The sequence below is a fragment of the Gastrolobium bilobum genome, unplaced genomic scaffold (genome assembly GCF_033153095.1).
Source record: "Gastrolobium bilobum isolate Gb01-03AN ecotype WA unplaced genomic scaffold, APGP_CSIRO_Gbil_v1 utg35049, whole genome shotgun sequence".
In the NCBI taxonomy this organism is placed as follows: domain Eukaryota; kingdom Viridiplantae; phylum Streptophyta; class Magnoliopsida; order Fabales; family Fabaceae; genus Gastrolobium; species Gastrolobium bilobum.
The window spans coordinates 243,948-251,232 of NW_026896872.1; positions in this window are offsets into that span (position 1 = coordinate 243,948).

Here is a 7,285-nt window from a genome sequence, read left to right on the forward strand (position 1 = left end):
GGTCATCTTTTCCGACCACTTTCCGCCGTGCATGTTTTTCTGGCATGTTCTTCTCCAAAAAAAATTTAGTTGCAGGTCATCTTTTTTCTTCTAAATCTCTCAGATCTGTTTCATTTTCTTGTTCGTCCGGCCTCCGTGGACCTTTGTCGTGTCTTTCTCTCCTCCGGCCGCGTTTCTCTTCTTCCGACCATGTCTTTCTCTCTTCCGGCGGCGTCTCCTTTTTCGGTCATCATCTCCGACCGTGTCTGATTCTCCGGCCGCATCGTCCATTCCTCCGGCCGTTTCGGTTCCAGATCTGTGTTACTTTCAGATCTGTGCTTTTGTCTCCTCCGGCCATATTTTCCTTTTCTCTGGCCATTTCTGTTCCAGATCTGTGTTGCTTTCAGATCTGCGTTTTGGTCTCCTCCGACCCTTTTCTCCGGCTCTTTCTATTCTGACATTTCATATCTCCGTTTTTTCTTCTTTGATATTTTTCTACCTAGGTTCTTCCCACGTCATCTCTTCTTTGTCATCTTTCAGCTTTGTCAAATTTTGGTCGCTGATATATTTTTATTTTCAGATTTGTCTACTTGTTCTCTTTCACTTCTCATTTTGCAGGTTTGTGAAGATTAATGGAGCTCATGGATTTTATTGCGATACATCATTGTAGTTTTGGATGGATTTTATTCATGGATTTTTCATTCTGTAATTTTTTTTTTCTGATGTACTGTCATTGGCTTGTATTTGGTTTTGCCATTGTTTTGGCTTTATTTTGGCTTCCTATTCAGGAGGAGCATTGTTCATGTTGTTGAAGTTTATTTCAGAACAGTTGATTTTGTCGATGTCCATCCCGGCAGTTCATATTAGGTTGCTGATGTTCATCCCAGCCCTTCCTTCCTTTGCTGATGTCTATTCCAGCACGTTATAGCTGATGTCCATTCCAGGACTGTTTCTTTACTAGCTGATGATCATGTTATTTGGTTATTATGTTTTCTTGATTTTTATTATTCAAGATGGAAGTTCTCTTTGTTCACTCTCCATCTTGAGTGGGAGTATTAGATATTAGGTATAAGGGTAGTTTAGTATTTCAATGATACTCTAGAATCTTCTCTTGCTCTTTTATATAAGAGCTTTATTGTACAAATTAATTAACCAATCAATGAAATCAATATTTCAATGATACTCTAGAATCTTCTCTTGCTCTTTATTTTATATAAGAGCTTTATTGTACAAATTAATTAACCAATCAATGAAATCAATATTTCAATGATACTCTAGAATCTTCTCTTGCTCTTTTATATAAGAGCTTTATTGTACAAATTAATTAACCAATCAATGAAATTAATATTTTCCATTTTTTCTCTTTTACCTTATAATAGGTTGTTTCTTATGGGATTCTTTGGAATTGAACCTTAGGAGATATAATTATAATAAAAAAATACTAGACTTCTGGTGATCTTGGTCTTGTTTGCAATAGCAAAGGGTATTTGGTTTTGACTCTGCACGTGTAGCCATGCGCCACCACCAACAGATTATTTTCTTCATTTTGTGAACCGAGTTTTAGTAGTTTTTGTTTAATCTACACATGACATGTGGGTGAATAACAAGTTGGTCTTTGGATTAGACAATATTATTTTATTATTATTGCTTTTATTTCTTGAAATTTTGTTAAAATTGTTCATTAGATGATAGTTGAATTGATAATGATGTGGCTTATTGGTTTTTTTAATTGTGGCCATGGATGGTTGATGACGATGGCTACTTCAAGTATTCTGTTGCATAGTGGGCGATGTGGTTCACCTGAGAGGTGGTGACTCTGTATATAAGGATTTAGGCTTTGTAGTTGAGTCGTATCATAAGCTCAGCACACAGACCCAAAGCAGTTTTTTCCTAGTTGAGTGCTCTATTATGTTGGAATGTCGAGTTACAAGTGTACTTTTGTATCTTGAACAGCTTGATCCGAGATGATTCTCATTAAAAAATAGCCTAGTGTGTGCTTTAGTCAAGTTTTGACCAATGATTGTTGGGCCTTGCACGGGGAGCTAATGGCGAGAAGAGACTGCCAACTATGGGACTAAGTGAGCAATAATATTAAGTGGCTCGAAACATTACAACCAAACCCGAAATCTTAAGACATTAAGTGCATGAGTTCTTCTACTTATATGGTGTTCACTTAGTCCATTCTTAACTAATATGAAACTTTTTCACTTAATCATTCACATTTAGATTCCTCGACAATGTTGATCTTTGATACCGCTGTAGATATGCTTTATTGAACAGAACCTACCAATAAGAAAAACTCTCAAAACTATTTTAAAAAGGAATTCAATATGCTTTGATTGTGAAAAGCCTTGTTTGATGGTCTGAAATATGATTCTAAATGTTAAAACTAGAGTTCCAATGAAAAAGTTTGAAAAGGAAGCAAAATGTATGCATTTCGGACCCTGTTTTCACTTTTTGTCAAGCATGTATTTGAATATCTATCTTAGTATTTGAATACTTGACTTGGTATTCAAATATTAAGTGAGGTAATCAAATACCAGACCAGACCAAAAGTATCCAAGTACTCAGTGCCAGTGGCAGAGCCAGAATTGAAGGGGAGGAGGGGTGAAAATTAATTTTTGTCTTGCATAATATTATATTTTTTTTACCTATTGATCTCGTAGGAACTCATTTAGGTAATTTCTTACCAAAATATTAATATTTAACAACATTTTAAAGATTGAAAAAAATATATTATTGGTCGGGTCCAACAGACATAAAAAATAGTTTAAAGCAATAATAATAATAAAAAAGAGTTCCTTAACTAAAACAATACTTTTATATTTTTTTTTTAAATAAAATAAAAGACTGCAACCAAGTTGCCTCCAAAAGTGAATCTTTTAAGTTAGAACAAACTCATTTTCTCTATTTGAAACCACTAAACAAAGAGAAACACAATGCATATGAAAAGAGAGCAAAATGTGGCAAAAAGGTCAAAGCTTTCATTAACCAAAATATAGCATATGAAAATTAAAAAGAAAATTCAGAAAAGGTTACACATAACACACACATTAGGTGAAGTCAAGTGGAGGTATATTTCAACTTGGATCTCAAATCATAACTTCCAAAAGAAGCACATCTAACAATAATAACAGTACTATATTTGGCCTTCAACTGCATTAATATTTTTTTAATTTTTATTCGGTAGGAGGAGAGGGGCGGCCGCCCACCCTAGCCTCCCACTGTCTCCGCCCCTGCTCAGTGCACATGTAACATTTATAAACGAATAGTTTTATTATCCAAAAAATAAAAATAAAAATAAACTACTAGATTTTGTATGGAAATATTGTATATGCATTCCCAATATTCTAAATGATACTGTTGAAACATTTATTTAACCATTATCTTATAAAATACCCTTTTTTAAAATCTTTAGAAAGAATATTGAAAAATCATTTTTTATTTTGTCCATCTTTATAAAATATTCATGACATCATAAAATATTTGGAAAGGTGGGGACAAATGGTGGGAAATCCAACGGATCAATCAATTAACATTGTTGTTGGGTTAGTTGGGATATTCAAGTGGGGACCATTATCAATGTGCTAAGCTAGATCAGCCATATCAAGTGAGTTTGACACCATTTTACAACCCAAAATCTTAATGCATTGAGTTTATGAGTCCATCCACTTATATTCAAGTCACTTAGCCCATTCCAATCAATGTGAGACTCGTTATACTTACATATCTCAACATCTCTCTATAGTGACAGTTCAAGCAATGCTAGCAGGACACCTCTTCAACTATGGTCAAGAAAATAAGTACAAATGCAAGAAGCTTAAGCAACTTCACCTTCTTAAATGCTACCTCAAATTTTCATCACAAGAGGGCATAATATGCTTTTTGACCCATATCTTGTGCTACAAACCATGTATTTAGGTATTCTTTAATGTTTCTAAACTTAGCCTGAATTTATTGTGATGGTATTGTCATGGAATTTGACCCAGTTATAGATTTATAACTATGATGGAGTTACTGAACACGGAATTAGTTGCTCTTTGGTGTTTTGGAAAGCTAGAAGCATAGCTACAACTTTGTTATGATATTTTGTTAATCTTACAACCTTGTCAAAGATCACCTGAGCTACGATAATTTGATGATCCACAATTTTATATTAATTTGAAAATAAATGTGTTAAAAATATTTTTTTTTTAATTAAAAGAGTTGCTGATATGAACTAACTCGTAAATCTTGGTGAACAACTTTCTCTGCATTTTTTAAAGGATAATTGGGAGTCCATTTAAGTTCGCCTTAATATGCGTAGATTTTTTTTGCCATGTTATCTTAGTAATTATGGACAAATATATAAATAATTACACATAATTTGAAGGTAGGCCACTGCTAGCTTTTGCACTAAATTATTGATAACGCTTTACATATGCATTGTCTAAGCATGAAACTAACAACCAAACTTCTTTTCCCAAGGAAAAGATTTTCATTTCATTTTTTTTTTCTTCTCTTGTAATTTTCTCTTGCTTCTGTTATTGTCATACAAAGTAAGCTCGCAATGCTAACACATTACGTGTAGTTTACTCAGTGCTGGTTTTGTGGAAAGCACCCACCAAATTGAACTTTCACGAATTTGCAGTCTATATGCATATGATGATGGATTCAATTAGGGAAACGGACTCAAAAGGATGTTGACATCTTCTGCTTTTTGTTCCCTTTAATGCGTAGTGATTTGGAATTGGTTGTTTTGTTTTTCCTTTTGTTGCTTTCAAATTGTTGAGATGATAAGTGTCGTCTTAGTGCTTCCAAGAGCTTTTAACAGAAAGACTCAACGTCTTTGCTTTCACACTATTTGTCTTTTGTGGTATTCTAATGTGCATAATATATCGTCTTCCAATACTTGGCGTTTTTCTTCTTCGATTTATCCAAGAGCGTGCCTTCTACATTGTTCTATTTTGTCCTATTGGTTGGTTCCTCGTTTATATTCTTTTGTGGAATAAACCCCGTTGGTACATGTATAATATAGGACAATTAATCAGTATTTATAAACAGATCATCCAATAATTTGAGAATTGAATAATTGAGTATTTTATGTACTAAAAATAATAATTGAGTATTATAATTCATGGTTTGGAAATTTAAACCCAGCAATGTTTACGAGATTGAGAAGCATCCGACTATTCTTATCGTCTACAGTTCACACTTTATGATCTCACCTGTGTTTTTGAGTAAGTTGAGTAGAAGTAATAAACGATCATAAACTATACTAATTTTTTAAAAGTAAATACACTCCTCGGAAAATTTTACGATGCTCGCTTTAGTCTCTAATAAATAAAAAGGGTACTTGTGGTCTCTAAAAAATTTAAAGTGGACTCATTTTAGTCTTTTTGAGAGACTAATATAGTTTTTTTGAATTTGTAAGGGACCACGATTTCAACTAAATGGGTCCATTTTGAATTTCTTAGGGACTACGAATAGCTTTTTTATTTGCTAGGGACTAAAACGGGTATTGTGAAATTTGCTGAGGACCAAAAAAGATATTTACTCATTTTTTAATATTAAAATATCCTAATTTCTAATTGTCAGGCATGTTAGGGAAAGCTTATGGCGGAGGATTATCATTAATGAGATAAGCTAGCCCAGCCACAGTAAGTGGATCCGATATCATATTTCAACTCAAAATATTAAGGAATTGGGTTCATGGATCCTCTTACTTATATGCACTTCATTTATCTCATTATCAACCAATGTAGGACTCATCACACCCAGGCCAAATACTCAACCCGCCTCTAGGCAATCAATAAGCTAGTCCGATCCCAACCCGATTCTGATACCACTGTCAGGCAGCCTAGTGGAAGCCCATGGCGGGAGACCACCATCAATGGGCTATGTTCATATGTCCATCCACTTAACTCTCCTCTAGCCAAACATCTGGCTAGCCCGAGCCTAACCCAGCTCTGGTACCATTGTCAGGTAGGTCAGGGGAAGCCCATGGCAGAAGACCACCGTCAACGAGTTAAGCTACACCAACCGTAGCAAGTGAATATGACAACATGTTACAACATAAAAATTTGAGACATTGGATTCATGGGTCCTCTTATTTATATATGCACTTCACTTAACTTATTACCATCCAATATGGAACTGATCACACTTGAATATCTCAACACTTATTTGTAAAACTATTTGTGTCTCATGTGTAATGTGTGTCAATTGGTTTAATTAATAATAAAAGAGGCTTTATGGTAATTGACGTTTTGCATTAATGGTAATTGACGTTTTGACGTTTTGCATTATGGTAACGTTTTGCATTAATAGTAATTGACGTTTCGCATTGATGGTAATTGACGTTTTGACGTTTCGCATTAATGGGAAGTTACAGGGAGTTATTTGAAACTCCGTAACTTGTGAAATAGTTCAGTTATATAAAGAGAAAAATGGTTAGTCTCTGATTATGATTATCTCTCAGCATTCTCTCCTTCATGGTCTGCCCATAAAAGTTGTATCAGATCCCTGTCATAGACGATACAATGAAAGCACAGGGTAAAGACTCTGAGAAACAATCTTCCATCATCAAAGTTCTTCCGCACTAATGGAGAAAGGTACGCTCTTATGTGAAAATCATGATCTCTAAAGATCCTGTATCATGTTCTTGCATGTAGAATATTGAACATGAATTATTGAATTGCTGATGAATAACTTACATGTGGTATCAAAGCATGTGTTTAAGAGTTTGTGATTTTCCATAAACAATTATGTATGATCTCTTAATTCATGAAAAGATGGGATTTTTCTGAAAATTTTGATCAACATGATTGTTGATTCCTCTGAATCTCATTATTGAAAATTCTTATGGGAACAAAATCCATGTTGTGTTGTTAAATAATGATCAAATACTACACCTTATGAAAACATAATGATAGATTACTGTGTTGCTTTTCCTGATAATGGTGTTCATCCTTTACGGTTTCTGCAAATTTTACGGTTTCTGTACAATTTCATTTTCTGGAATGTGGCGCAAACCCACGCCAACTCACTGGAAAACGTATGGGAACACTGGCGCAGACCCGCGCCACTTTGCGGGTTGTGAAATTGGACCACCGCGCGGGACGTGGGAATGACGCTAACCCGCGCCATTTCTCTGGTCTTTGTACTCGGAAAGTGTGTCATTGTCATATGTTTATTCCATTTTATGAATTATTGGGAAAACATGAAAGGACATTAATACATATGAAAGTTGGACAAAGTTTTGAAATTAATTATGATAAAGATTTGTTAGTCGCCAAAGTGGCCAAATCTTGAAGAGTTGTTTTAA